Source organism: Crinia signifera, chromosome 4, assembly GCF_055691185.1.
Source record: "Crinia signifera chromosome 4, ASM5569118v1, whole genome shotgun sequence".
In the NCBI taxonomy this organism is placed as follows: Eukaryota; Metazoa; Chordata; class Amphibia; order Anura; family Myobatrachidae; genus Crinia; species Crinia signifera.
Genome location: NC_139220.1, coordinates 293493204 through 293517540, shown reverse-complemented (window position 1 = coordinate 293517540; position 24337 = coordinate 293493204). Strand labels below are relative to the sequence as shown.

Genomic DNA, 24337 nt, shown 5'->3' with positions numbered 1-24337 from the left:
TGTTTTTGCAGTAATAAGAAAATTGTCTTGCAATGTTAACAGGAAACTAGCCCTGGAGCAAGTGCATAGGTAACTCTTTCAAATTCATTCTGTACAGTATATACTTTAAAGAACTCAAAAAAATCCAAAACTGGGCTCAAAAACAGATAGGACACTAAACTTACGTTATGTCACCTGGGCCAGTGGCGCAACGGATAACGCGTCTGACTACGGATCAGAAGATTGTAGGTTCGATTCCTACCTGGCTTGTCTTCGTTGCTGTGATCGTATAGTGGTTAGTACTCTGTGTTGTGGCCGCAGCAACCCCGGTTCGAATCCGGGTCACGGCATTTAGTGTTTTTTTCTTTCTCAAAAGTCGCTTTCTTACTTAAAGGTTTGGACAATTTTAGAAATTAAGCAGATTCTTTGAATGCCCTTGCACAATTTGTCTTTAATGCTTTTTGTGAAGCTATCTTTACATGCTTTGATTTATTTGTCTGTGAAACATTCTTTTGAAAGAATTCAAATTTGACATCAATTACTGAATTCTGGAAATTAAAATCTTGATTCTTTGTCTTAGCAAGTTCATCACACACTGAAAAGATGTTTTTGCAGTAATAAGAAAATTGTCTTGCAATGTTAACAGGAAACTAGCCCTGGAGCAAGTGCATAGGTAACTCTTTCAAATTCATTCTGTACAGTATATACTAAAAAGAACTCTAAAATCCAAAACTAGATTCAAAAACAGATAGGACACTAAACTTACTGTATGTCACCTGGGCCAGTGGCGCAACGGATAACGCGTCTGACTACGGATCAGAAGATTGTAGGTTCGATTCCTACCTGGCTCGTCTTCGTTGCCGTGATCGTATAGTGGTTAGTACTCTGCGTTGTGGCTGCAGCAACCCCGGTTCGAATCCGGGTCACGGCATTTAGTGTTTTTTTTCTTGCTCATAAGTCGCTTTCTTACTTAAAGGTTTGGACAATTGTAGAAATTAAGCAGATACTTTGAATGCCCTTGCACAATTTGTCTTTAATGCTTTTTGTGAAGCTATCTTTACATGCTTTGATTTATTTGTCTGTGAAACATTCTTTTGAAAGAATTCAAATTTGACATCAATTACTGAATTCTGGAAATTAAAATCTTGAGGCTTTGTCTTAGCAAGTTCATCACACACTGAAAAGATGTTCTTGCAGTAATAAGAAAATTGTCTTGCAATGTTAACAGGAAACTAGCCCTGGAGCAAGTGCATAGGTAACTCTTTCAAATTCATTCTGTACAGTATATACTTAAAAGAACTCTAAAATCCAAAACTAGGTTCAAAAACAGATAGGACACTAAACTTAGCGTATGTCACCTGGGCCAGTGGCGCAACGGATAACGCGTCTGAATACGGATCAGAAGATTGTAGGTTCGATTCCTACCTGGCTCATCTTCGTTGCCGTGATCGTATAGTGGTTACTACTTTGCGTTGTGGCCGCAGCAACCCTGGTTCGAATCCGGGTCACGGCATTTAGTGTTTTTTTTCTTGCTCATAAGTCGCTTTCTTACTTAAAGGTTTGGACAATAGTAGAAATTAAGCAGATTCTTTGAATGCCATTGCACAATTTGTCTTTAATGCTTTTTGTGAAGCTATCTTTACATGCTTTGATTTATTTGTCTGTGAAACATTCTTTTGAAAGAATTCAAATTTGACATCAATTCCTGAATTCTGAAAATTAAAATTTTGAGGCTTTGTCTTAGCAAGTTCATCACACACTGAAAAGATGTTTTTGCAGTAATAAGAAAATTGTCTTGCACTGTTAACAGGAAACTAGCCCTGGAGCAAGTGCATAGGTAACTCTTTCAAATTCATTCTGTACAGTATATACTAAAAAGAACTCTAAAATCCAAAACTAGATTCAAAAACAGATAGGACACTAAACTTTCCATATGTCACCTGGGCCAGTGGCGCAACGGATAACGCGTCTGACTACGGATCAGAAGATTGTAGGTTCGATTCCTACCTGGCTTGTCTTCGTTGCCGTGATCGTATAGTGGTTAGTACTCTGTGTTGTGGCCGCAGCAACCCCGGTTCGAATCCGGGTCACGGCAATTAGTGTTTTTTTTCCTGCTGAAAGGTCGCTTTCTTACTTCAAGGTTTGGACAATTTTAGAAATTAAGCAGATTCTTTGAATGCACTTGCACAATTTGTCTTTAATGCTTTTTGTGAAGCTATCTTTACATGCTTTGATTTATTTGTCTGTGAAACATTCTTTTGAAAGAATTCAAATTTGACATCAATTCCTGAATTCTGGAAATTAAAATCTTGAGGCTTAGCAAGTTCATCACACACTGAAAAGATGTTTTTGCAGTAATAAGAAAATTATCTTGCAATGTTAACAGGAAACTAGCCCTGGAGCAAGTGCATAGGTAACTCTTTCAAATTCATTCTGTACAGTATATACTAAAAAGAACTCTAAAATCCAAAACTAGATTCAAAAACAGATAGGACACTAAACTTACCGTATGTCACCTGGGCCAGTGGCGCAACGGATAACGCGTCTGACTACGGATCAGAAGATTGTAGGTTCGATTCCTACCTGGCTCGTCTTCGTTGCCGTGATCGTATAGTGGTTAGTACTCTGCGTTGTGGCCGCAGCAACCCCGGTTCGAATCCGGGTCACGGCATTTAGTGTTTTTTTTCTTGCTCATAAGTCGCTTTCTTACTTAAAGGTTTGGACAATTGTAGAAATTAAGCAGATTCTTTGAATAACCTTGCACAATTTGTTTTTAATGCTTTTTGTGAAGCTATCTTTACATGCTTTGATTTATTTGTCTGTGAAACATTCTTTTGAAAGAATTCAAATTTGACATCGATTCCTGAATTCTGGAAATTAAAATCTTGATTCTTTGTCTTAGCAAGTTCATCACACACTGAAAAGATGTTTTTGCAGTAATAAGAAAATTGTCTTGCAATGTTAACAGGAAACTAGCCCTGGAGCAAGTGCATAGGTAACTCTTTCAAATTCATTCTGTACAGTATATACTAAAAAGAACTCTAAAATCCAAAACTAGATTCAAAAACAGATAGGACACTAAACTTACTGTATGTCACCTGGGCCAGTGGCGCAACGGATAACGCGTCTGACTACGGATCAGAAGATTGTAGGTTCGATTCCTACCTGGCTCGTCTTCGTTGCCGTGATCGTATAGTGGTTAGTACTCTGCGTTGTGGCTGCAGCAACCCCGGTTCGAATCCGGGTCACGGCATTTAGTGTTTTTTTTCTTGCTCATAAGTCGCTTTCTTACTTAAAGGTTTGGACAATTGTAGAAATTAAGCAGATTCTTTGAATGCCCTTGCACAATTTGTCTTTAATGCTTTTTGTGAAGCTATCTTTACATGCTTTGATTTATTTGTCTGTGAAACATTCTTTTGAAAGAATTCAAATTTGACATCAATTACTGAATTCTGGAAATTAAAATCTTGAGGCTTTGTCTTAGCAAGTTCATCACACACTGAAAAGATGTTCTTGCAGTAATAAGAAAATTGTCTTGCAATGTTAACAGGAAACTAGCCCTGGAGCAAGTGCATAGGTAACTCTTTCAAATTCATTCTGTACAGTATATACTTAAAAGAACTCTAAAATCCAAAACTAGGTTCAAAAACAGATAGGACACTAAACATAGCGTATGTCACCTGGGCCAATGGCGCAACGGATAACGCGTCTGAATACGGATCAGAAGATTGTAGGTTCGATTCCTACCTGGCTCATCTTCGTTGCCGTGATCGTATAGTGGTTACTACTTTGCGTTGTGGCCGCAGCAACCCTGGTTCGAATCCGGGTCACGGCATTTAGTGTTTTTTTTCTTGCTCATAAGTCGCTTTCTTACTTAAAGGTTTGGACAATTGTAGAAATTAAGCAGATTCTTTGAATGCCATTGCACAATTTGTCTTTAATGCTTTTTGTGAAGCTATCTTTACATGCTTTGATTTATTTGTCTGTGAAACATTCTTTTGAAAGAATTCAAATTTGACATCAATTCCTGAATTCTGGAAATTAAAATCTTGAGGCTTTGTCTTAGCAAGTTCATCACACACTGAAAAGATGTTTTTGCAGTAATAAGAAAATTGTCTTGCAATGTTAACAGGAAACTAGCCCTGGAGCAAGTGCATAGGTAACTCTTTCAAATTCATTCTGTACAGTATATACTAAAAAGAACTCTAAAATCCAAAACTAGATTCAAAAACAGATAGGACACTAAACTTACCGTATGTCACCTGGGCCAGTGGCGCAACGGATAACGCGTCTGACTACGGATCAGAAGATTGTAGGTTCGATTCCTACCTGGCTCGTCTTCGTTGCCGTGATCGTATAGTGGTTAGTACTCTGCGTTGTGGCCGCAGCAACCCCGGTTCGAATCCGGGTCACGGCATTTAGTGTTTTTTTTCTTGCTCATAAGTCGCTTTCTTACTTAAAGGTTTGGACAATTGTAGAAATTAAGCAGATTCTTTGAATAACCTTGCACAATTTGTTTTTAATGCTTTTTGTGAAGCTATCTTTACATGCTTTGATTTATTTGTCTGTGAAACATTCTTTTGAAAGAATTCAAATTTGACATCGATTCCTGAATTCTGGAAATTAAAATCTTGAGGCTTTGTCTTAGCAAGTTCATCACACACTGAAAAGATGTTTTTGCAGTAATAAGAAAATTGTCTTGCAATGTTAACAGGAAACTAGCCCTGGAGCAAGTGCATAGGTAACTCTTTCAAATTCATTCTGTACAGTATATACTAAAAAGAACTCTAAAATCCAAAACTAGATTCAAAAACAGATAGGACACTAAACTTACCGTATGTCACCTGGGCCAGTGGCGCAACGGATAACGCGTCTGACTACGGATCAGAAGATTGTAGGTTCGATTCCTACCTGGCTCGTCTTCGTTGCCGTGATCGTATAGTGGTTAGTACTCTGCGTTGTGGCCGCAGCAACCCCGGTTCGAATCCGGGTCACGGCATTTAGTGTTTTTTTTCTTGCTCATAAGTCGCTTTCTTACTTAAAGGTTTGGACAATTGTAGAAATTAAGCAGATTCTTTGAATAACCTTGCACAATTTGTTTTTAATGCTTTTTGTGAAGCTATCTTTACATGCTTTGATTTATTTGTCTGTGAAACATTCTTTTGAAAGAATTCAAATTTGACATCGATTCCTGAATTCTGGAAATTAAAATCTTGAGGCTTTGTCTTAGCAAGTTCATCACACACTGAAAAGATGTTTTTGCAGTAATAAGAAAATTGTCTTGCAATGTTAACAGGAAACTAGCCCTGGAGCAAGTGCATAGGTAACTCTTTCAAATTCATTCTGTACAGTATATACTAAAAAGAACTCTAAAATCCAAAACTAGGTTCAAAAACAGATAGGACACTAAACTTAGCGTATGTCACCTGGGCCAGTTGCGCAACGGATAACGCGTCTGACTACGGATCAGAAGATTGTAGGTTCGATTCCTACCTGGCTCGTCTTCGTTGCCGTGATCGTATAGTGGTTAGTACTCTGCGTTGTGGCCGCAGCAACCCCGGTTCGAATCCGGGTCACGGCATTTAGTGTTTTTTTTCTTGCTCATAAGTCGCTTTCTTACTTAAAGGTTTGGACAATTCTAGAAATTAAGCAGATTCTTTGAATGCCCTTGCACAATTTGTCTTTAATGCTTTTTGTGAAGCTATCTTTACATGCTTTGATTTATTTGTCTCTGAAACATTCTTTTGAAAGAATTCAAATTTGACATCGATTCCTGAATTCTGGAAATTAAAATCTTGAGGCTTAGCAAGTTCATCACACACTGAAAAGATGTTTTTGCAGTAATAAGAAAATTGTCTTGCAATGTTAACAGGAAACTAGCCCTGGAGCAAATGCATAGGTAACTCTTTCAAATTCATTCTGTACAGTATATACTAAAAAGAACTCTAAAATCCAAAACTAGATTCAAAAACAGATAGGACACTAAACTTACTGTATGTCACCTGGGCCAGTGGCGCAACGGATAACGCGTCTGACTATGGATCAGAAGATTGTAGGTTCGATTCCTACCTGGCTCGTCTTCGTTGCCGTGATCGTATAGTGGTTAGTACTCTGCGTTGTGGCCGCAGCAACCCCGGTTCGAATCCGGGTCACGGCATTTAGTGTTTTTTTTCTTGCTCATAAGTCGCTTTCTTACTTAAAGGTTTGGACAATTGTAGAAATTAAGCAGATTCTTTGAATAACCTTGCACAATTTGTTTTTAATGCTTTTTGTGAAGCTATCTTTACATGCTTTGATTTATTTGTCTGTGAAACATTCTTTTGAAAGAATTCAAATTTGACATCGATTCTTGAATTCTGGAAATTAAAATCTTGAGGCTTTGTTTTAGCAAGTTCATCACACACTGAAAAGATGTTTTTGCAGTAATAAGAAAATTGTCTTGCAATGTTAACAGGAAACTAGCCCTGGAGCAAGTGCATAGGTAACTCTTTCAAATTCATTCTGTACAGTATATACTAAAAAGAACTCTAAAATCCAAAACTAGATTCAGAAACAGATAGGACACTAAACTTACCGTATGTCACCTGGGCCAGTGGCGCAACGGATAACGCGTCTGACTACGGATCAGAAGATTGTAGGTTTGATTCCTACCTGTCTCGTCTTCGTTGCTGTGATCGTATAGTGGTTAGTACTCTGCGTTGTGGCCGCAGCAACCCAGGTTCGAATCCGGGTCACGGCATTTAGTGTTTTTTTTCTTGCTCATAAGTCGCTTTCTTACTTAAAGGTTTGGACAATTGTAGAAATTAAGCAGATTCTTTGAATGCCCTTGCACAATTTGTCTTTAATGCTTTTTGTGAAGCTATCTTTACATGCTTTAATTTATTTGATCGTATAGTGGTTAGTACTCTGCGTTGTGGCCGCAGCAACCCCGGTTCGAATCCGGGTCACGGCATTTAGTGTTTTTTTTCCTGCTGAAAGGTCGCTTCCTTACTTCAAGGTTTGGACAATTTTAGAAATTAAGCAGATTCTTTGAATGCACTTGCACAATTTGTTTTTAATGTTTTTTGTGAAGCTATCTTTACATGCTTTGATTTATTTGTCTGTGAAACATTCTTTTGAAAGAATTCAAATTTGACATCAATTACTGAATTCTGGAAATTAAAATCTTGAGGCTTTGTCTTAGCAAGTTCATCACACACTGAAAAGATGTTTTTGCAGTAATAAGAAAATTGTCTTGCAATGTTAACAGGAAACTAGCCCTGGAGCAAGTGCATAGGTAACTCTTTCAAATTCATTCTGTACAGTATATACTTAAAAGAACTCTAAAATCCAAAACTAGGTTCAAAAACAGATAGGACACTAAACTTACCGTATGTCACCTGGGCCAGTGGCGCAACGGATAACGCGTCTGACTACGGATCAGAAGATTGTAGGTTCGATTCCTACCTGGCTCGTCTTCGTTGCCATGATCGTATAGTGGTTAGTACTCTGCGTTGTGGCTGCAGCAACCCCGGTTCGAATCCGGGTCACGGCATTTAGTGTTTTTTTTCTTGCTCATAAGTCGCTTTCTTACTTAAAGGTTTGGACAATTGTAGAAATTAAGCAGATTCTTTGAATGCCCTTGCACAATTTGTCTTTAATGCTTTTTGTGAAGCTATCTTTACATGCTTTGATTTATTTGTCTGTGAAACATTCTTTTGAAAGAATTCAAATTTGACATCGATTCCTGAATTCTGGAAATTAAAATCTTGAGGCTTAGCAAGTTCATCACACACTGAAAAGATGTTTTTGCAGTAATAAGAAAATTGTCTTGCAATGTTAACAGGAAACTAGCCCTGGAGCAAGTGCATAGGTAACTCTTTCAAATTCATTCTGTACAGTATATACTAAAAAGAACTCTAAAATCCAAAACTAGATTCAAAAACAGATAGGACACTAAACTTACGGTATGTCACCTGGGCCAGTGGCGCAACGGATAACGCGTCTGACTACGGATCAGAAGATTGTAGGTTCGATTCCTACCTGGCTCGTCTTCGTTGCCGTGATCGTATAGTGGTTAGTACTCTGCGTTGTGGCCGCAGCAACCCCGGTTCGAATCCGGGTCACGGCATTTAGTGTTTTTTTTCTTGCTCATAAGTCGCTTTCTTACTTAAAGGTTTGGACAATTGTAGAAATTAAGCAGATTCTTTGAATAACCTTGCACAATTTGTTTTTAATGCTTTTTGTGAAGCTATCTTTACATGCTTTGATTTATTTGTCTGTGAAACATTCTTTTGAAAGAATTCAAATTTGACATTGATTCCTGAATTCTGGAAATTAAAATCTTGAGGCTTTGTCTTAGCAAGTTCATCACACACTGAAAAGATGTTTTTGCAGTAATAAGAAAATTGTCTTGCAATGTTAACAGGAAACTAGCCCTGGAGCAAGTTCATAGGTAACTCTTTCAAATTCATTCTGTACAGTATATACTAAAAAGAACTCTAAAATCCAAATCTAGATTCAAAAACAGATAGGATACTAAACTTACTGTATGTCACCTGGGCCAGTGGCGCAACGGATAACGCGTCTGACTACGGATCAGAAGATTGTAGGTTCGATTCCTACCTGGCTCGTCTTCGTTGCCGTGATCGTATAGTGGTTAGTACTCTGCGTTGTGGCCGCAGCAACCCCGGTTCGAATCCGGGTCACGGCATTTAGTGTTTTTTTTCTTGCTCATAAGTCGCTTTCTTACTTAAAGGTTTGGACAATTGTTGAAATTAAGCAGATTCTTTGAATAACCTTGTACAATTTGTTTTTAATGCTTTTTGTGAAGCTATCTTTACATGCTTTGATTTATTTGTCTGTGAAACATTCTTTTGAAAGAATTCAAATTTGACATCGATTCCTGAATTCTGGAAATTAAAATCTTGAGGCTTTGTCTTAGCAAGTTCATCACACACTGAAAAGATGTTTTTGCAGTAATAAGAAAATTGTCTTGCAATGTTAACAGGAAACTAGCCCTGGAGCAAGTGCATAGGTAACTCTTTCAAATTCATTCTGTACAGTATATACTAAAAAGAACTCTAAAATCCAAAACTAGATTCAAAAACAGATAGGACACTAAACTTACCGTATGTCACCTGGGCCAGTGGCGCAACGGATAACGCGTCTGACTACGGATCAGAAGATTGTAGGTTCGATTCCTACCTGGCTCATCTTCGTTGCCGTGATCGTATAGTGGTTAGTACTCTGCGTTGTGGCCGCAGCAACCCCGGTTCGAATCCGGGTCACGGCATTTAGTGTTTTTTTTCTTGCTCATAAGTCGCTTTCTTACTTAAAGGTTTGGACAATTGTTGAAATAAAGCAGATTCTTTGAATAACCTTGTACAATTTGTTTTTAATGCTTTTTGTGAAGCTATCTTTACATGCTTTGATTTATTTGTCTGTGAAACATTCTTTTGAAAGAATTCAAATTTGACATAAATTACTGAATTCTGGAAATTAAAATCTTGAGGCTTTGTCTTAGCAAGTTCATCACACACTGAAAAGATGTTTTTGCAGTAATAAGAAAATTGTCTTGCAATGTTAACAGGAAACTAGCCCTGGAGCAAGTGCATAGGTAACTCTTTCAAATTCATTCTGTACAGTATATACTTAAAAGAACTCTAAAATCCAAAACTAGGTTCAAAAACAGATAGGACACTAAACTTACCGTATGTCACCTGGGCCAGTGGCGCAACGGATAACGCGTCTGACTACGGATCAGAAGATTGTAGGTTCGATTCCTATCTGGCTCGTCTTCGTTGCCGTGATCGTATAGTGGTTAGTACTCTGCGTTGTGGCCGCAGCAACCTCGGTTCGAATCCGGGTCACGGCATTTAGTGTTTTTTTTCTTGCTCATAAGTCGCTTTCTTACTTAAAGGTTTGGACAATTGTAGAAATTAAGCAGATTCTTTGAATGCCCTTGCACAATTTGTCTTTAATGCTTTTTGTGAAGCTATCTTTACATGCTTTGATTTATTTGTCTCTGAAACATTCTTTTGAAAGAATTTAAATTTGACATCGATTCCTGAATTCTGGAAATTAAAATCTTGAGGCTTAGCAAGTTCATCACACACTGAAAAGATGTTTTTGCAGTAATAAGAAAATTGTCTTGCAATGTTAACAGGAAACTAGCCCTGGAGCAAGTGCATAGGTAACTCTTTCAAATTCATTCTGTACAGTATATACTTAAAAGAACTCTAAAATCCAAAACTGGGCTCAAAAACAGATAGGACACTAAACTTACGGTATGTCACCTGGGCCAGTGGCGCAACAGATAACGCGTCTGACTACGGATCAGAAGATTGTAGGTTCGATTCCTACCTGGCTCGTCTTTGTTGCCGTGATCGTATAGTGGTTAGTACTCTGCGTTGTGGCCGCAGCAACCCCGGTTCGAATCCGGGTCACGGCATTTAGTGTTTTTTTTCCTGCTGAAAGGTCGCTTTCTTACTTCAAGGTTTGGACAATTTTAGAAATTAAGCAGATTCTTTGAATGCACTTGCACAATTTGTCTTTAATGCTTTTTGTGAAGCTATCTTTACATGCTTTGATTTATTTGTCTGTGAAACATTCTTTTGAAAGAATTCAAATTTGACATCAATTACTGAATTCTGGAAATTTAAATCTTGAGGCTTTGTCTAAGCAAGTTCATCACACACTGAAAAGATGTTTTTGCAGTAATAAGAAAATTGTCTTGCAATGTTAACAGGAAACTAGCCCTGGAGCAAGTGCATAGATAACTCTTTCAAATTCATTCTGTACAGTATATACTTAAAAGAACTCTAAAATCCAAAACTAGGTTCAAAAACAGATAGGACACTAAACTTACCGTATGTCACCTGGGCCAGTGGCGCAACGGATAACGCGTCTGACTACGGATCAGAAGATTGTAGGTTCGATTCCTACTGATAAACCAGATATTTATCTGATAAGATTAGATATGATTAATAACCCAAACCAAATTTATTTACTTTATTACCTTTAAATATAACGGCAACGCTGAAATGATTGCACACCCACACAACCTTGTTATAAAAGGTATGACAATGCTTTACTTAAAGAATAGCTTCATTACAGATATTTGCAAATGCAGACTAACACAAGAAACATAAAATTGATTAGCTAATACTTAAACAGTAATTCTAAATCAAATCAAAATGGACACCTTTCAAGGACAGTGATCAGCCATGATTAAACCTCCTTCATAATTACCTCCAGCCCCCTGTGCTTCCTTGTTCTTTCTCAACTGCCTTCCTCCTCCTTCTATCACTCTGATATTTAAACCTTTATCACATTAATTAATTAATTACTCATAAGCATTGAGTCTTATTGGCAAGCTCTGCTTTCAATCATGATGTCATAATTAACCCAACACCCAACTTCAGTGGCCTTGTGGGTCTACGCATGTGTGGCCTTGTTCCCATATAGTTTGTTCCTATTTCTAGACAAAACTGTGCAGACTGGCTGTCTGCCCTTGTCCTCTGTTACATCAATAAGGCATTCTTAAACCCAGAAATCCAAAACAATATCTCATAAGAAATTACTTATTTCAGCAGTATTCTGATTCCACACGCCATCTTGTAACGATATATGCAAGTCATGCCTAACAAAATGGCCGCAGTGTCTGACATATTATCACTGTTTAGCGCAAAGGGAAGGCCTCATACGCAGTGAATAGTACATTGTGCAACAGGCAAAAGTCATCTGCAGCAATAAAAGCGGCAGTCAGGAAAACAGAATATAATAAAAGCATAGATTTATTGATTAGTTGATTTTCTGTATTATCAGTCCATCCTCAACTTTTTTCATATCTCCGAAAAAAAGTTCATATCTCTCGTACTGTGCATCATTTGTTTCTCTCTTAATACATCGGAAAACCTTCTTGAAGCATTTCACTAGTATACAGAAAAATCAATAATATTATCTTGGCAAAAACATTAAACTTCTTAAAGCATATATAACATTGACTTATGCGAACCAGTTATTGGGGTTCAACCAAATAAACCAACTGTAGGGAATCACATCACTCACACCTGTTCAATAAACTAAATTTTTTTCAACCCAAATAATTCAATTCAACTTTCCTTTTAATGTCACCATCAGTTTTGTACCATATTTTAATTATATTCACAAATTCAAATACAATTTTATAAACTTGGGATAATGTAAATAAGTGTGTTTCTTTAATATACCATGTGTTACTTTCAAATCTTCATGTTGAATCACCACTGTATTAATTAGTAAAAGTAAATTTATTACAATAGATCTTGTTTGTAACCATTTAGAAACCTTAAGTTTGTAAATATAATATAATCCTTGTGGTAATGTCCATATCTTAAGAGACAGTATGTTTGAGAAAACATCATAAGAAACAATTCAATGAGTACCCTTTTTTTTTTTCTAGATGTTATACTAGCACACTCAACTCTGTCACATAACTACATGTTTTGTTGTACTCCAAAATATCTCCTGTTATTACACTCTTTACCAATTTTAAACCTAGGGAGAGTCAGTAACCTTATTGTTCTTTTTATCAGCTCATGATGAGCGTCTTAAAGAAGAAATGTCAGTTTGCATATAGATATTATGTTTGCACCATTGTTATCATCCTTACTCAGAATGCCTCTTCTTTACTGATACCTTACTAGATGTATTCTATCAATGGTTCTGGTTTGGATGTTCTTAGTTACTTTTATGTTATTACTTATATATTTATTTTAAACCTTCTAATTAGTTTAACATATTGGCTATCAGTATTTCATTACCATCCTCTGATGCATACCGAAACCTGGGAGCATCAGTAGTATAATGTATATGTGTGTCTGTTATGATTATTACTATACTTGTGGGATTAAAATTAAAAGCAGAAGTAGAATACACCACCATGACTCTAGTAATACCTCTTTGATAACTATACACACTGTCCTTGCCAGCAACCAATCCCTGGTAACCCTCATTCACTATAAAAATATGAAAACTTAAAAAAACAAAAATGACTTCTTCAGTTAGTGAGTGTATGGGAAACTTGGTCACTCATGGGGATCATTGTTTTACACCTTGTCCACAACCCGCAGGGACACCACTAAGGGTATCCCCCGATTCCGTGGACCTCTTCTTGCCCACAACCCGCAGGGACACCACTAAGGATGCCCCCCGATTCCGTGGATCTTGTCTTGGTCTGTGTGGGGGCCCTGGACAGGCCCATCATCAAATAAGTTTATTAAGTTAGAATCCCAGTCACAATATTTATCTGCATCAGTTTATTTCTTTCAACTGATATCACCACCAGGTCGGAAACCTTCTTGCAGTGAGACGCATTAATTCAATTGGTTTGTTTCACAGGGACGGGTCTTGCCTTTGATCTACGAGACTTTTAATTGTAAGAATTTTCTCACCATTGCATAATCTCCAGGCTGGACCTTATAACAACATCCCTTCATAAGCTTGTTTGCTTTTCTGGTAAAGTATTTAGATGATGTGAGAATTAGAGTGACAAGTCTGCTGCTGGATGTTGAATAGGGTTTGCTGGTCTCCCAAAAATAAAAAAAAATGTATATATCAATTAAAATAATGATCTTATAAGAGGACAGGTTCAGTGGCTGCTGAGGAGTAGTGTGAATGTTATACAAAACCGAAGACAAAACTTCAAGTCAACTCATGGTAATTTCCACACCCACCCTAAATTATGTGTTCTCAATATGCATTTGTTAACATGTTCAATTTTGACTAAAACCTTTTAGTGAATGGTGAGTGCAACCAACCTTCAATAACCATACATTGATTTATTCCTTAGAATACCTTTCCTGTCAAATACCTCTATAATTTTTTTTTTTTTTTTTTTTTTAATACCATATACCTTATGGGATAACATATCTGAACACAAATTTCTCAATAAATTTCTTTGCTGTAAAGGATGCTGTACATGGGACAGCTGGGATGTTCCTTATAATCAAGATAACATATCAGATACCATTTAAATATAATGACACTTTTAAATGCATGTAAATTCCCAAAAAAATAATTTTAACCTTAGCAATGGACCAGTGGTAGGAGAAATGTTTGATGGTTCTATAGGAATAATTTTCCTGAGTTCATTCTCTTGCAGATGAGTTTGGGACTCCTTTTCTCTGCATAAGATGAAATCAAAATACCTGCCCTCTCTCCTTACATGGGTCATCCCATGGGCAGCTTCTGCATATGCCAGGAGGAGGGGTTTGGGGAGCTACTGGTCTGCCCCCACCATCTTTACATAGCCCATTAGTCTTTTGACTGTATCCATTCATCATCCATTGGCACATTCCTTTTAAATACACAACTCTTGATGTTTTATGAGCTTCTGCTGGTCAATTTTAAAAACATTAAATTGTATAGTGGTGTGATTCACAACAGTGGACATCTTATTTTTGTTACCAAGTAAAACAAGATCACTTTATAACATGTGAGCTTGACACTTAACAACTACTGCCTTTGCAGGGAGTTGCACAGCCTCAATGAGCTCCTTTACTTGCTGTGATATTAGCGTATTATATCATAGCAAATTCACGATGGAAAATGAGGATCTCTAAATCCAATACTACCGCATATCCCGTATATGGCCATCCTGAGTCTCCTTGTTGGTGACAACTACAATCTTTGTAGATGGTAGTGGCGTGTCAGAGATATCAGGTCTAATTGGAGAAATTTTGCTTTAAATATTCCTCACAATCATGTTCTAAATCCTGCCTCTATTCCATCCTCTGGGACTCCCGGGTCCCACCAGGTAGCAGAGTAGCAGGATTTAGCGTACCACACCTGACAATAGTCAGGTCATGTGGCGCTGGGAGCAAAAGTTCCCAACGAGAGAACCATGCACTGGAAATGTGTCTTGTCCGTGAAGAGTTCAGTAGAAAAGATGTAGCATTAGAGACACATAGTGTGCGGTGTTCTGTAATTTCTATACAAAAGGCTGCAGCAGCCGCCACAGTCCTTAAACATGTTGGTAAAGCAGATGCCACTTGGTCAAGTGCACAACTGTAGAACCTGATGGGTCTATATGAACCCCCATGTATATGTGTTCAAACTCCCAAGGCCGCTGCTTGTTGTTCATTACAGTAAAGACAGGTATATAATAAATCTGATATATCCAGTGCTGTGGTTTCTGTCAGTGAGTGTATCAGAGCCTCAAATGAAGCAATTATGTCAGTATATTGTACTTTGTCAGCTCTGTGTCAGTTAGATTTAGTAGTAGTAATAGAAAAGGTGTCAGTAAGAGAATCCTGTAAAGAATTTAAACACATCATTAGATCATAAACATATTGAATCAGCATTGTGGTAGCAATCATGCAACTCATTGTGGGACATAGTGGTTCTGTCCATAAAACTTTGGCTTAATTGAGTCCACATATATTGAACTGTGCTGTAAATAAATGTAGTAAGTCCTGACTATCTGCTTTAAGAACTATGCAGATCATAAACCAATGACTAGATGACTGTAATACTTCCATAACTGTAAAATGAATTGATTTACACTAAAAAAATAATAAGAATAATCGCATTGGGTAGATAACCTACAATAACAGAGTGTTGCAAATACTATGGGTATTAAATAGTATGCGTTGTTGTAAAATTTGAAAAAAACTATTTCTTGTGGCCCATAGATGTTTAGAAACTTGTGACAGGATGAGTAATGAAAAACTCATCAAAATACTAATTGCTTAATGCCCTATGAGCATCACTCGTATCCTCTAACCCCGTGAGGGTCCTCATATCGGTTAGTGCCTTCTGACAGCAATATCTCATGGATTCCTGTTAATAATACACAATTTCTTCCAAACCACTCTGAGAAAAAAATAATCATTAAATCATTACAAATATTTGAGAGAATATCATGATTAGTTGTACAGCAAATGCGATTACTAATAGCAGTACCCAGTAGTGCTGCACCTAATTGTGACCACCATTCCTTATTTGTGGGCTCATATGCATGACCAATGGATCTAGTAAAGTGGCAACATGCAATCAGATAAATCAGTAAGCATAAAAATGCAACTCAATATGCATCTTATAATAATCACTATAAAATCTATATTTTCCAATAAGGGCTTTGATAAGGATTCTGCAGAGGTACCTGCAGACTCAATATTATTTTCTAAAGAATTTCTAGTGGCTCAGTAATAATAATAATAATATTATTATTTTTTTTAAACACTTGCTTTTTCTGTGCAAAATGAAATGCATCAATTTGTAAATTAATCTTTTCTCTGGAATAGTCACACCTCTATTGGCTGGGATTTTTATTTAAATAAAACAAGCAAAAGCAATAGCATTATTAAGCTCAGACATCATATTAGCATTTGTCATTTGGAAAAAAAATGGCAGTTTTTAAACAGATGTTGACAAAACAACATTATCACATGAGGGAAGCAGAGGGGAGGGGGCTGGAGGTCATCCTTGGGTATGGCTGATCACTGTCCCATTCAAACATTGCAATAACTTTAATCTATTCATTGTGCTTTTTCAAAAGGGTAAACAATATCTTCAATTCTAAAATCTTTCATGTCCTTGTTATGGAAAACAGTTCTGTAACACTCCTTGGATATTTCACATAATTTAGGAATAAAACTTTACTCTCTTATCAATCTCATTAACCATTTCCTGCCTTTAATCTCCTACAGAGTTATTTCTGATGTTACTCTCACCTCATCACTGAAAAAAAACTTCTTCCCTTCTGCTTTTTCAAAAATAAACAAAAAATTTCAAAATTATTATTTTATTTTTTTTTCCCATATTTTTCTTTTTCTCCCTAAGGCTCTAAAAGAAACATCACCTCTCCTCACTTCTCACTGAACAGGATTAACCCCTCAGTGGGACAGTACAATCTTTCCAAACATATGTGGGTTAGTGGGATATACTATCTCAATTCTTGAAGCTTTCACCACCTGTCACCAGACCATTGCGCGTTCACTCTCATCAAATAATCATTACCTCACAGGTGCATCATCATCGTCAATTTCAACTAACTATGACCAGCATAGTATTTTCTATACCTTCTCACTTGCTCACACTAGTCACATACTCAGAACTTTCTGTGATCCCATACAAATGCTTAAAACGGTGCTACCTCTTTCAAAGACAAAAATGTAAATAAAATAAATGAAAAATGTCCCCAAAAAAACCTAACCATGCGTTATGTGTCATTCATTGTTACCACACCTACGCCTTCCACATCCTGTCATTCCTTGTTACCAGTCTTGTGGGTCTCTACTGTCATTCTTTGTTACCAGTAGTCACGTGTCCCACCCCCACCCTTTTTTCTCAGTATATTCTACCTTGCACGTAGGTGGCAGATACCCCATGTGAATCTCGCTACCGGTCAGCACTCTTCACAGGAAAAAATCAACTCATCAAATCAGAAAAAAAATTATATGCAATATGTCATTCTTTGTTACCATATCTGCACATTGTCTAAGTGATCATTACACGATTAGATCACTATCTCCCCTGGTTATTTAGCTAACTGCGGCCACAGTATTAACCCCTTAAGATACTCTATCAATTTAGTACCCTCCCCCTTTCAAAACAAACAAAATTAAATTAACACAAATCAAAAACAAAACAAAAATTGGCTTAAAGAAAACCCCCCACCCTTGAGTCAGTTATCACTGATTACCTTCCATTCATAAGAATAAAAATAAACCCAGGATTTATCTGCGCATTACTCAAGGTATATCTGATTCAATATATGTATCCAGATCAAGCAAATAGGCAATAGAAATTGCCAACAGAAAACACAGTCTAATATGTCAATATGAACCTTTAAGAATAGATGTTATATTGGACTTATATCTCATCGATATATATATCACTTTTCTTATTCAAAATGTATTACTCATTAAATGAAAAAAAACATTGAATTCACATGATCATTTCCTGTTTCTTCACCTAACATGGACAACTCCTTATCTCGCATTACATCAACTGAATCCATCACTTTAGAGTTTCCAACTCACAGCTGCTTTGTTTAATAAACCAAAAAAATTAAATCAAAAACCCATAGCAGAAAAACATCAGTCCTACATTACGGACTTCATCTCCGCAAGACAGGAGATGAAAAAAACTTTACAATGAGATAAACTCGATCTTTCTTTGTTATAAACAATATTCCAATTAACTTTATTTATTCTGGTGGTAAAAATGAACTGTTACTTGGCTTACAATATTAGCGTCTACTCCTTTACACTCTGTATTTTAACTGACCTCTGTCTATGGATATAAAGAATCTATCTCAAATTGTCATTGTAATCCGACTGCTTGCTAGCTCTAACAATGCAACATATACTTAATTATTTATTAACATTTTCTTATATAAACCATATACAGTAGACAATCCGGGGGTTTCCAAACAATACAGATTATGGATAAATCATGCATTCCATTTCTTCCACATGTTGCTGGCCAGACAACCAGAAAGAAACGTAAATGCACAATCTCCTCTACCTATCTCTAATCACCAAATTATAAGCACGGGAAAACCTACAACAAATATATGCAACTTCTTTAAAATTTATAGATTGGACAAACAAAGAAACTCTAATTATCAAAACAACCGCTACAGATTAGTTACTTCAGCAATATCCTCAGCAGACAATATACACCAAAACAATCCAACCGCGGTCAAAAAAAAAAAAAAAAAAAATACTGTTATTTAAAGATTTTTTTCTTTTTAAAAAGTAGAAAAGCCAGCATAACCTTTATATCAATATGCTTGCTATAGTCTGCATGCTTTGCAAATAAACTAAAGAAACATTCTTCCTGACTCAAGCAACGTTGTTTACAACTTCTTGCCAAGTTTCTCGCTGCTCTCCTTATCTATTCTCTGACACAGAGAAGAAATGGGCGATGCGGGGGGGTTTAGAAAGCTGACAGTCTGCAAAATGCAGCGTTGTCTTTCCATGCCTTAAATTACGATCTATTGGTTTTATAATTAAAGATCGAAGTTGTTTCAAGTGATATTGGATTAGCACACTTTAACAGATGTTAAGAAAGATAAGGGTACAAAAAAATGCACCGACTTTACAATTTTTTCTACACATTTTTTTTTATTTATTTATTTATTTATTTTTTTTTAAATAGCCAAAAAAAAAATTTTTTTTTTCAAACTTTGATTTTCTCAATAACTGATAAAATGTAAAAACCAACATCATTGAATCTCGCTGGGGCCTCCAACTGATAAACCAGATATTTATCTGATAAGATTAGATATGATTAATAACCCAAACCAAATTTATTTACTTTATTACCTTTAAATATAACGGCAACGCTGAAATGATTGCACACCCACACAACCTTGTTATAAAAGGTATGACAATGCTTTACTTAAAGAATAGCTTCATTACAGATATTTGCAAATGCAGACTAACACAAGAAACATAAAATTGATTAGCTAATACTTAAACAGTAATTCTAAATCAAATCAAAATGGACACCTTTCAAGGACAGTGATCAGCCATGATTAAACCTCCTTCATAATTACCTCCAGCCCCCTGTGCTTCCTTGTTCTTTCTCAACTGCCTTCCTCCTCCTTCTATCACTCTGATATTTAAACCTTTATCACATTAATTAATTAATTACTCATAAGCATTGAGTCTTATTGGCAAGCTCTGCTTTCAATCATGATGTCATAATTAACCCAACACCCAACTTCAGTGGCCTTGTGGGTCTACGCATGTGTGGCCTTGTTCCCATATAGTTTGTTCCTATTTCTAGACAAAACTGTGCAGACTGGCTGTCTGCCCTTGTCCTCTGTTACATCAATTAGGTCACAATTAGGTGCAGCACTACTAGGTACTGCTACTAGTAATCGCATTTGCTGCACAACTAATCATGTTATTCTCTCAAATATTTGTAATGATTTAATGATTGTTTTTTCTCAGAGTGGTTTGGAAGAAATTGTGTATTATTAACAGGAATCCATGAGAGACTGCTGTCAGAAGGCAGTTGAGAAAGAACAAGGAAGCACAGGGGGCTGGAGGTAATTATGAAGGAGGTTTAATCATGGCTGATCACTGTCCTTGAAAGGTGTCCATTTTGATTTGATTTAGAATTACTGTTTAAGTATTAGCTAATCAATTTTATGTTTCTTGTGTTAGTCTGCATTTGCAAATATCTGTAATGAAGCTATTCTTTAAGTAAAGCATTGTCATACCTTTTATAACAAGGTTGTGTGGGTGTGCAATCATTTCAGAGTTGCCGTTATATTTAAAGGTAATAAAGTAAATAAATTTGGTTTGGGTTATTTATCATATCTAATCTTATCAGATAAATATCTGGTTTATCAGTTGGATCTTCGTTGCCGTGATCGTATAGTGGTTAGTACTCTGCGTTGTGGCCGCAGCAACCCCGGTTCGAATCCGGGTCACGGCATTTAGTGTTTTTTTTCTTGCTCATTAGTCGCTTTCTTACTTAAAGGTTTGGACAATTGTAGAAATTAAGCAGATTCTTTGAATGCCCTTGCACAATTTGTCTTTAATGCTTTTTGTGAAGCTATCTTTACATGCTTTGATTTATTTGATCGTATAGTGGTTAGTACTCTGCGTTGTGGCCGCAGCAACCCCGGTTCGAATCCGGGTCACGGCATTTAGTGTTTTTTTTCCTGCTGAAAGGTCGCTTCCTTACTTCAAGGTTTGGACAATTTTAGAAATTAAGCAGATTCTTTGAATGCACTTGCACAATTTGTCTTTAATGCTTTTTGTGAAGCTATCTTTACATGCTTTGATTTATTTGTCTGTGAAACATTCTTTTGAAAGAATTCAAATTTGACATCAATTACTGAATTCTGGAAATTAAAATCTTGAGGCTTTGTCTTAGCAAGTTCATCACACACTGAAAAGATGTTTTTGCAGTAATAAGAAAATTGTCTTGCAATGTTAACAGGAAACTAGCCCTGGAGCAAGTGCATAGGTAACTCTTTCAAATTCATTCTGTACAGTATATACTTAAAAGAACTCTAAAATCCAAAACTAGGTTCAAAAACAGATAGGACACTAAACTTAGCGTATGTCACCTCGGCCAGTGGCGCAACGGATAACGCGTCTGACTACGGATCAGAAGATTGTAGGTTCGATTCCTACCTGGCTCGTCTTCGTTGCCGTGATCGTATAGTGGTTAGTACTCTGCGTTGTGGCCGCAGCAACCCCGGTTCGAATCCGGGTCACGGCATTTAGTGTTTTTTTTCTTGCACATAAGTCGCTTTCTTACTTAAAGGTTTGGACAATTGTAGAAATTAAGCAGATTCTTTGAATGCACTTGCACAATTTGTCTTTAATGCTTTTTGTGAAGCTATCTTTACATGCTTTGATTTATTTGTCTGTGAAACATTCTTTTGAAAGAATTCAAATTTGACATCAATTACTGAATTCTGGAAATTAAAATCTTGAGGCTTAGCAAGTTCATCACACACTGAAAAGATGTTTTTGCAGTAATAAGAAAATTGTCTTGCAATGTTAACAGGAAACTAGCCCTGGAGCAAGTGCATAGGTAACTCTTTCAAATTCATTCTGTACAGTATATACTAAAAAGAACTCTAAAATCCAAAACTAGATTCAAAAACAGATAGGACACTAAACTTACCGTATGTCACCTGGGCCAGTGGCGCAACGGATAACGCGTCTGACTACGGATCAGAAGATTGTAGGTTCGATTCCTACCTGGCTCGTCTTCGTTGCCGTGATCGTATAGTGGTTAGTACTCTGCGTTGTGGCCGCAGCAACCCCGGTTCGAATCCGGGTCACGGCATTTAGTGTTTTTTTTCTTGCTCATAAGTCGCTTTCTTACTTAAAGGTTTGGACAATTGTAGAAATTAAGCAGATTCTTTGAATAACCTTGCACAATTTGTTTTTAATGCTTTTTGTGAAGCTATCTTTACATGCTTTGATTTATTTGTCTGTGAAACATTCTTTTGAAAGAATTCAAATTTGACATCTATTCCTGAATTCTGGAAATTAAAATCTTGAGGCTTTGTCTTAGCAAGTTCATCACACACTGAAAAGATGTTTTTGCAGTAATAAGAAAATTGTCTTGCAATGTTAACAGGAAACTAGCCCTGGAGCAAGTGCATAGGTAACTCTTTCAAATTCATTCTGTACAGTATATACTAAAAAGAACTCTAAAATCCAAAACTAGATTCAAAAACAGATAGGACACTAAACTTACCGTATGTCACCTGGGCCAGTGGCGCAACGGATAACGCGTCTGACTACGGATCAGAAGATTGTAGGTTCGATTCCTACCTGGCTTGTCTTCGTTGCCGTGATCGTATAGTGGTTAGTACTCTGCGTTGTGGCCGCAGCAACCCCGGTTCGAATCCGGGTCACGGCATTTAGTGTTTTTTTTCTTGCTCATAAGTCGCTTTCTTACTTAAAGGTTTGGACAATTGTAGAAATTAAGCAGATTCTTTGAATGCCCTTGCACAATTTGTCTTTAATGCTTTTTGTGAAGCTATCTTTACATGCTTTGATTTATTTGATCGTATAGTGGTTAGTACTCTGCGTTGTGGCCGCAGCAACCCCGGTTCGAATCCGGGTCACGGCATTTAGTGTTTTTTTTCCTGCTGAAAGGTCGCTTCCTTACTTCAAGGTTTGGACAATTTTAGAAATTAAGCAGATTCTTTGAATGCACTTGCACAATTTGTCTTTAATGCTTTTTGTGAAGCTATCTTTACATGCTTTGATTTATTTGTCTGTGAAACATTCTTTTGAAAGAATTCAAATTTGACATCAATTACTGAATTCTGGAAATTAAAATCTTGAGGCTTTGTCTTAGCAAGTTCATCACACACTGAAAAGATGTTTTTGCAGTAATAAGAAAATTGTCTTGCAATGTTAACAGGAAACTAGTCCTGGAGCAAGTGCATAGGTAACTCTTTCAAATTCATTCTGTACAGTATATACTTAAAAGAACTCTAAAATCCAAAACTAGGTTCAAAAACAGATAGGACACTAAACTTACGGTATGTCACCTGGGCCAGTGGCGCAACGGATAACGCGTCTGACTACGGATCAGAAGATTGTAGGTTCGATTCCTACCTGGCTCGTCTTCGTTGCCGTGATCGTATAGTGGTTAGTACTCTGCGTTGTGGCCGCAGCAACCCCGGTTCGAATCCGGGTCACGGCATTTAGTGTTTTTTTTCTTGCTCATTAGTCGCTTTCTTACTTAAAGGTTTGGACAATTGTAGAAATTAAGCAGATTCTTTGAATGCCCTTGCACAATTTGTCTTTAATGCTTTTTGTGAAGCTATCTTTACATGCTTTGATTTATTTGATCGTATAGTGGTTAGTACTCTGCGTTGTGGCCGCAGCAACCCCGGTTCGAATCCGGGTCACGGCATTTAGTGTTTTTTTTCCTGCTGAAAGGTCGCTTCCTTACTTCAAGGTTTGGACAATTTTAGAAATTAAGCAGATTCTTTGAATGCACTTGCACAATTTGTCTTTAATGCTTTTTGTGAAGCTATCTTTACATGCTTTGATTTATTTGTCTGTGAAACATTCTTTTGAAAGAATTCAAATTTGACATCAATTACTGAATTCTGGAAATTAAAATCTTGAGGCTTTGTCTTAGCAAGTTCATCACACACTGAAAAGATGTTTTTGCAGTAATAAGAAAATTGTCTTGCAATGTTAACAGGAAACTAGCCCTGGAGCAAGTGCATAGGTAACTCTTTCAAATTCATTCTGTACAGTATATACTTAAAAGAACTCTAAAATCCAAAACTAGGTTCAAAAACAGATAGGACACTAAACTTAGCGTATGTCACCTGGGCCAGTGGCGCAACGGATAACGCGTCTGACTACGGATCAGAAGATTGTAGGTTCGATTCCTACCTGGCTCGTCTTCGTTGCCGTGATCGTATAGTGGTTAGTACTCTGCGTTGTGGCCGCAGCAACCCCGGTTCGAATCCGGGTCACGGCATTTAGTGTTTTTTTTCTTGCACATAAGTCGCTTTCTTACTTAAAGGTTTGGACAATTGTAGAAATTAAGCAGATTCTTTGAATGCACTTGCACAATTTGTCTTTAATGCTTTTTGTGAAGCTATCTTTACATGCTTTGATTTATTTGTCTGTGAAACATTCTTTTGAAAGAATTCAAATTTGACATCAATTACTGAATTCTGGAAATTAAAATCTTGAGGCTTTGTCTTAGCAAGTTCATCACACACTGAAAAGATGTTTTTGCAGTAATAAGAAAATTGTCTTGCAATGTTAACAGGAAACTAGCCCTGGAGCAAGTGCATAGGTAACTCTTTCAAATTCATTCTGTACAGTATATACTAAAAAGAACTCTAAAATCCAAAACTAGGTTCAAA

At 36.8% G+C, this 24337-nt stretch overlaps 42 non-coding genes across 42 annotated transcripts; all 42 read left to right on the top strand.

Annotated features, from left to right (window-relative positions):
* The first annotated feature begins 176 nt into the window (after window positions 1-176).
* On the top strand, window positions 177-249 carry TRNAR-ACG (transfer RNA arginine (anticodon ACG)). The gene has a single exon. It is a non-coding gene; the product is annotated as a tRNA-Arg (tRNA).
* Window positions 250-257: 8 nt separating this feature from the next.
* On the top strand, window positions 258-329 carry TRNAH-GUG (transfer RNA histidin (anticodon GUG)). Its single transcript has one exon. It is a non-coding gene; the product is annotated as a tRNA-His (tRNA).
* A 428-nt stretch (window positions 330-757) lies between these two features.
* On the top strand, window positions 758-830 carry TRNAR-ACG (transfer RNA arginine (anticodon ACG)). The gene has a single exon. It is a non-coding gene; the product is annotated as a tRNA-Arg (tRNA).
* An 8-nt stretch (window positions 831-838) lies between these two features.
* On the top strand, window positions 839-910 carry TRNAH-GUG (transfer RNA histidin (anticodon GUG)). The gene has a single exon. It is a non-coding gene; the product is annotated as a tRNA-His (tRNA).
* Window positions 911-1339: 429 nt separating this feature from the next.
* Window positions 1340-1412, top strand: TRNAR-ACG (transfer RNA arginine (anticodon ACG)). The gene has a single exon. It is a non-coding gene; the product is annotated as a tRNA-Arg (tRNA).
* A 509-nt stretch (window positions 1413-1921) lies between these two features.
* TRNAR-ACG (transfer RNA arginine (anticodon ACG)) lies at window positions 1922-1994 on the top strand. Its single transcript has one exon. It is a non-coding gene; the product is annotated as a tRNA-Arg (tRNA).
* Window positions 1995-2002: 8 nt separating this feature from the next.
* Window positions 2003-2074, top strand: TRNAH-GUG (transfer RNA histidin (anticodon GUG)). The gene has a single exon. It is a non-coding gene; the product is annotated as a tRNA-His (tRNA).
* A 423-nt stretch (window positions 2075-2497) lies between these two features.
* TRNAR-ACG (transfer RNA arginine (anticodon ACG)) lies at window positions 2498-2570 on the top strand. The gene has a single exon. It is a non-coding gene; the product is annotated as a tRNA-Arg (tRNA).
* An 8-nt stretch (window positions 2571-2578) lies between these two features.
* On the top strand, window positions 2579-2650 carry TRNAH-GUG (transfer RNA histidin (anticodon GUG)). Its single transcript has one exon. It is a non-coding gene; the product is annotated as a tRNA-His (tRNA).
* A 429-nt stretch (window positions 2651-3079) lies between these two features.
* TRNAR-ACG (transfer RNA arginine (anticodon ACG)) lies at window positions 3080-3152 on the top strand. The gene has a single exon. It is a non-coding gene; the product is annotated as a tRNA-Arg (tRNA).
* An 8-nt stretch (window positions 3153-3160) lies between these two features.
* TRNAH-GUG (transfer RNA histidin (anticodon GUG)) lies at window positions 3161-3232 on the top strand. The gene has a single exon. It is a non-coding gene; the product is annotated as a tRNA-His (tRNA).
* Window positions 3233-4243: 1011 nt separating this feature from the next.
* TRNAR-ACG (transfer RNA arginine (anticodon ACG)) lies at window positions 4244-4316 on the top strand. The gene has a single exon. It is a non-coding gene; the product is annotated as a tRNA-Arg (tRNA).
* Window positions 4317-4324: 8 nt separating this feature from the next.
* On the top strand, window positions 4325-4396 carry TRNAH-GUG (transfer RNA histidin (anticodon GUG)). The gene has a single exon. It is a non-coding gene; the product is annotated as a tRNA-His (tRNA).
* A 429-nt stretch (window positions 4397-4825) lies between these two features.
* TRNAR-ACG (transfer RNA arginine (anticodon ACG)) lies at window positions 4826-4898 on the top strand. The gene has a single exon. It is a non-coding gene; the product is annotated as a tRNA-Arg (tRNA).
* Window positions 4899-4906: 8 nt separating this feature from the next.
* Window positions 4907-4978, top strand: TRNAH-GUG (transfer RNA histidin (anticodon GUG)). The gene has a single exon. It is a non-coding gene; the product is annotated as a tRNA-His (tRNA).
* A 429-nt stretch (window positions 4979-5407) lies between these two features.
* TRNAR-ACG (transfer RNA arginine (anticodon ACG)) lies at window positions 5408-5480 on the top strand. Its single transcript has one exon. It is a non-coding gene; the product is annotated as a tRNA-Arg (tRNA).
* Window positions 5481-5488: 8 nt separating this feature from the next.
* On the top strand, window positions 5489-5560 carry TRNAH-GUG (transfer RNA histidin (anticodon GUG)). The gene has a single exon. It is a non-coding gene; the product is annotated as a tRNA-His (tRNA).
* Window positions 5561-5983: 423 nt separating this feature from the next.
* TRNAH-AUG (transfer RNA histidin (anticodon AUG)) lies at window positions 5984-6056 on the top strand. Its single transcript has one exon. It is a non-coding gene; the product is annotated as a tRNA-His (tRNA).
* Window positions 6057-6064: 8 nt separating this feature from the next.
* Window positions 6065-6136, top strand: TRNAH-GUG (transfer RNA histidin (anticodon GUG)). Its single transcript has one exon. It is a non-coding gene; the product is annotated as a tRNA-His (tRNA).
* Window positions 6137-6565: 429 nt separating this feature from the next.
* On the top strand, window positions 6566-6638 carry TRNAR-ACG (transfer RNA arginine (anticodon ACG)). The gene has a single exon. It is a non-coding gene; the product is annotated as a tRNA-Arg (tRNA).
* Window positions 6639-7360: 722 nt separating this feature from the next.
* On the top strand, window positions 7361-7433 carry TRNAR-ACG (transfer RNA arginine (anticodon ACG)). The gene has a single exon. It is a non-coding gene; the product is annotated as a tRNA-Arg (tRNA).
* Window positions 7434-7936: 503 nt separating this feature from the next.
* Window positions 7937-8009, top strand: TRNAR-ACG (transfer RNA arginine (anticodon ACG)). The gene has a single exon. It is a non-coding gene; the product is annotated as a tRNA-Arg (tRNA).
* An 8-nt stretch (window positions 8010-8017) lies between these two features.
* On the top strand, window positions 8018-8089 carry TRNAH-GUG (transfer RNA histidin (anticodon GUG)). The gene has a single exon. It is a non-coding gene; the product is annotated as a tRNA-His (tRNA).
* Window positions 8090-8518: 429 nt separating this feature from the next.
* Window positions 8519-8591, top strand: TRNAR-ACG (transfer RNA arginine (anticodon ACG)). Its single transcript has one exon. It is a non-coding gene; the product is annotated as a tRNA-Arg (tRNA).
* An 8-nt stretch (window positions 8592-8599) lies between these two features.
* TRNAH-GUG (transfer RNA histidin (anticodon GUG)) lies at window positions 8600-8671 on the top strand. Its single transcript has one exon. It is a non-coding gene; the product is annotated as a tRNA-His (tRNA).
* Window positions 8672-9100: 429 nt separating this feature from the next.
* Window positions 9101-9173, top strand: TRNAR-ACG (transfer RNA arginine (anticodon ACG)). The gene has a single exon. It is a non-coding gene; the product is annotated as a tRNA-Arg (tRNA).
* Window positions 9174-9181: 8 nt separating this feature from the next.
* TRNAH-GUG (transfer RNA histidin (anticodon GUG)) lies at window positions 9182-9253 on the top strand. Its single transcript has one exon. It is a non-coding gene; the product is annotated as a tRNA-His (tRNA).
* A 429-nt stretch (window positions 9254-9682) lies between these two features.
* Window positions 9683-9755, top strand: TRNAR-ACG (transfer RNA arginine (anticodon ACG)). The gene has a single exon. It is a non-coding gene; the product is annotated as a tRNA-Arg (tRNA).
* Window positions 9756-9763: 8 nt separating this feature from the next.
* TRNAH-GUG (transfer RNA histidin (anticodon GUG)) lies at window positions 9764-9835 on the top strand. Its single transcript has one exon. It is a non-coding gene; the product is annotated as a tRNA-His (tRNA).
* Window positions 9836-10258: 423 nt separating this feature from the next.
* On the top strand, window positions 10259-10331 carry TRNAR-ACG (transfer RNA arginine (anticodon ACG)). The gene has a single exon. It is a non-coding gene; the product is annotated as a tRNA-Arg (tRNA).
* Window positions 10332-10339: 8 nt separating this feature from the next.
* On the top strand, window positions 10340-10411 carry TRNAH-GUG (transfer RNA histidin (anticodon GUG)). The gene has a single exon. It is a non-coding gene; the product is annotated as a tRNA-His (tRNA).
* Window positions 10412-20328: 9917 nt separating this feature from the next.
* Window positions 20329-20400, top strand: TRNAH-GUG (transfer RNA histidin (anticodon GUG)). Its single transcript has one exon. It is a non-coding gene; the product is annotated as a tRNA-His (tRNA).
* Window positions 20401-21042: 642 nt separating this feature from the next.
* On the top strand, window positions 21043-21115 carry TRNAR-ACG (transfer RNA arginine (anticodon ACG)). Its single transcript has one exon. It is a non-coding gene; the product is annotated as a tRNA-Arg (tRNA).
* An 8-nt stretch (window positions 21116-21123) lies between these two features.
* TRNAH-GUG (transfer RNA histidin (anticodon GUG)) lies at window positions 21124-21195 on the top strand. The gene has a single exon. It is a non-coding gene; the product is annotated as a tRNA-His (tRNA).
* Window positions 21196-21618: 423 nt separating this feature from the next.
* On the top strand, window positions 21619-21691 carry TRNAR-ACG (transfer RNA arginine (anticodon ACG)). The gene has a single exon. It is a non-coding gene; the product is annotated as a tRNA-Arg (tRNA).
* Window positions 21692-21699: 8 nt separating this feature from the next.
* TRNAH-GUG (transfer RNA histidin (anticodon GUG)) lies at window positions 21700-21771 on the top strand. Its single transcript has one exon. It is a non-coding gene; the product is annotated as a tRNA-His (tRNA).
* A 429-nt stretch (window positions 21772-22200) lies between these two features.
* On the top strand, window positions 22201-22273 carry TRNAR-ACG (transfer RNA arginine (anticodon ACG)). The gene has a single exon. It is a non-coding gene; the product is annotated as a tRNA-Arg (tRNA).
* Window positions 22274-22281: 8 nt separating this feature from the next.
* On the top strand, window positions 22282-22353 carry TRNAH-GUG (transfer RNA histidin (anticodon GUG)). Its single transcript has one exon. It is a non-coding gene; the product is annotated as a tRNA-His (tRNA).
* A 642-nt stretch (window positions 22354-22995) lies between these two features.
* On the top strand, window positions 22996-23068 carry TRNAR-ACG (transfer RNA arginine (anticodon ACG)). The gene has a single exon. It is a non-coding gene; the product is annotated as a tRNA-Arg (tRNA).
* An 8-nt stretch (window positions 23069-23076) lies between these two features.
* On the top strand, window positions 23077-23148 carry TRNAH-GUG (transfer RNA histidin (anticodon GUG)). Its single transcript has one exon. It is a non-coding gene; the product is annotated as a tRNA-His (tRNA).
* Window positions 23149-23790: 642 nt separating this feature from the next.
* On the top strand, window positions 23791-23863 carry TRNAR-ACG (transfer RNA arginine (anticodon ACG)). The gene has a single exon. It is a non-coding gene; the product is annotated as a tRNA-Arg (tRNA).
* Window positions 23864-23871: 8 nt separating this feature from the next.
* Window positions 23872-23943, top strand: TRNAH-GUG (transfer RNA histidin (anticodon GUG)). Its single transcript has one exon. It is a non-coding gene; the product is annotated as a tRNA-His (tRNA).
* The last annotated feature ends 394 nt before the right edge of the window (window positions 23944-24337 follow it).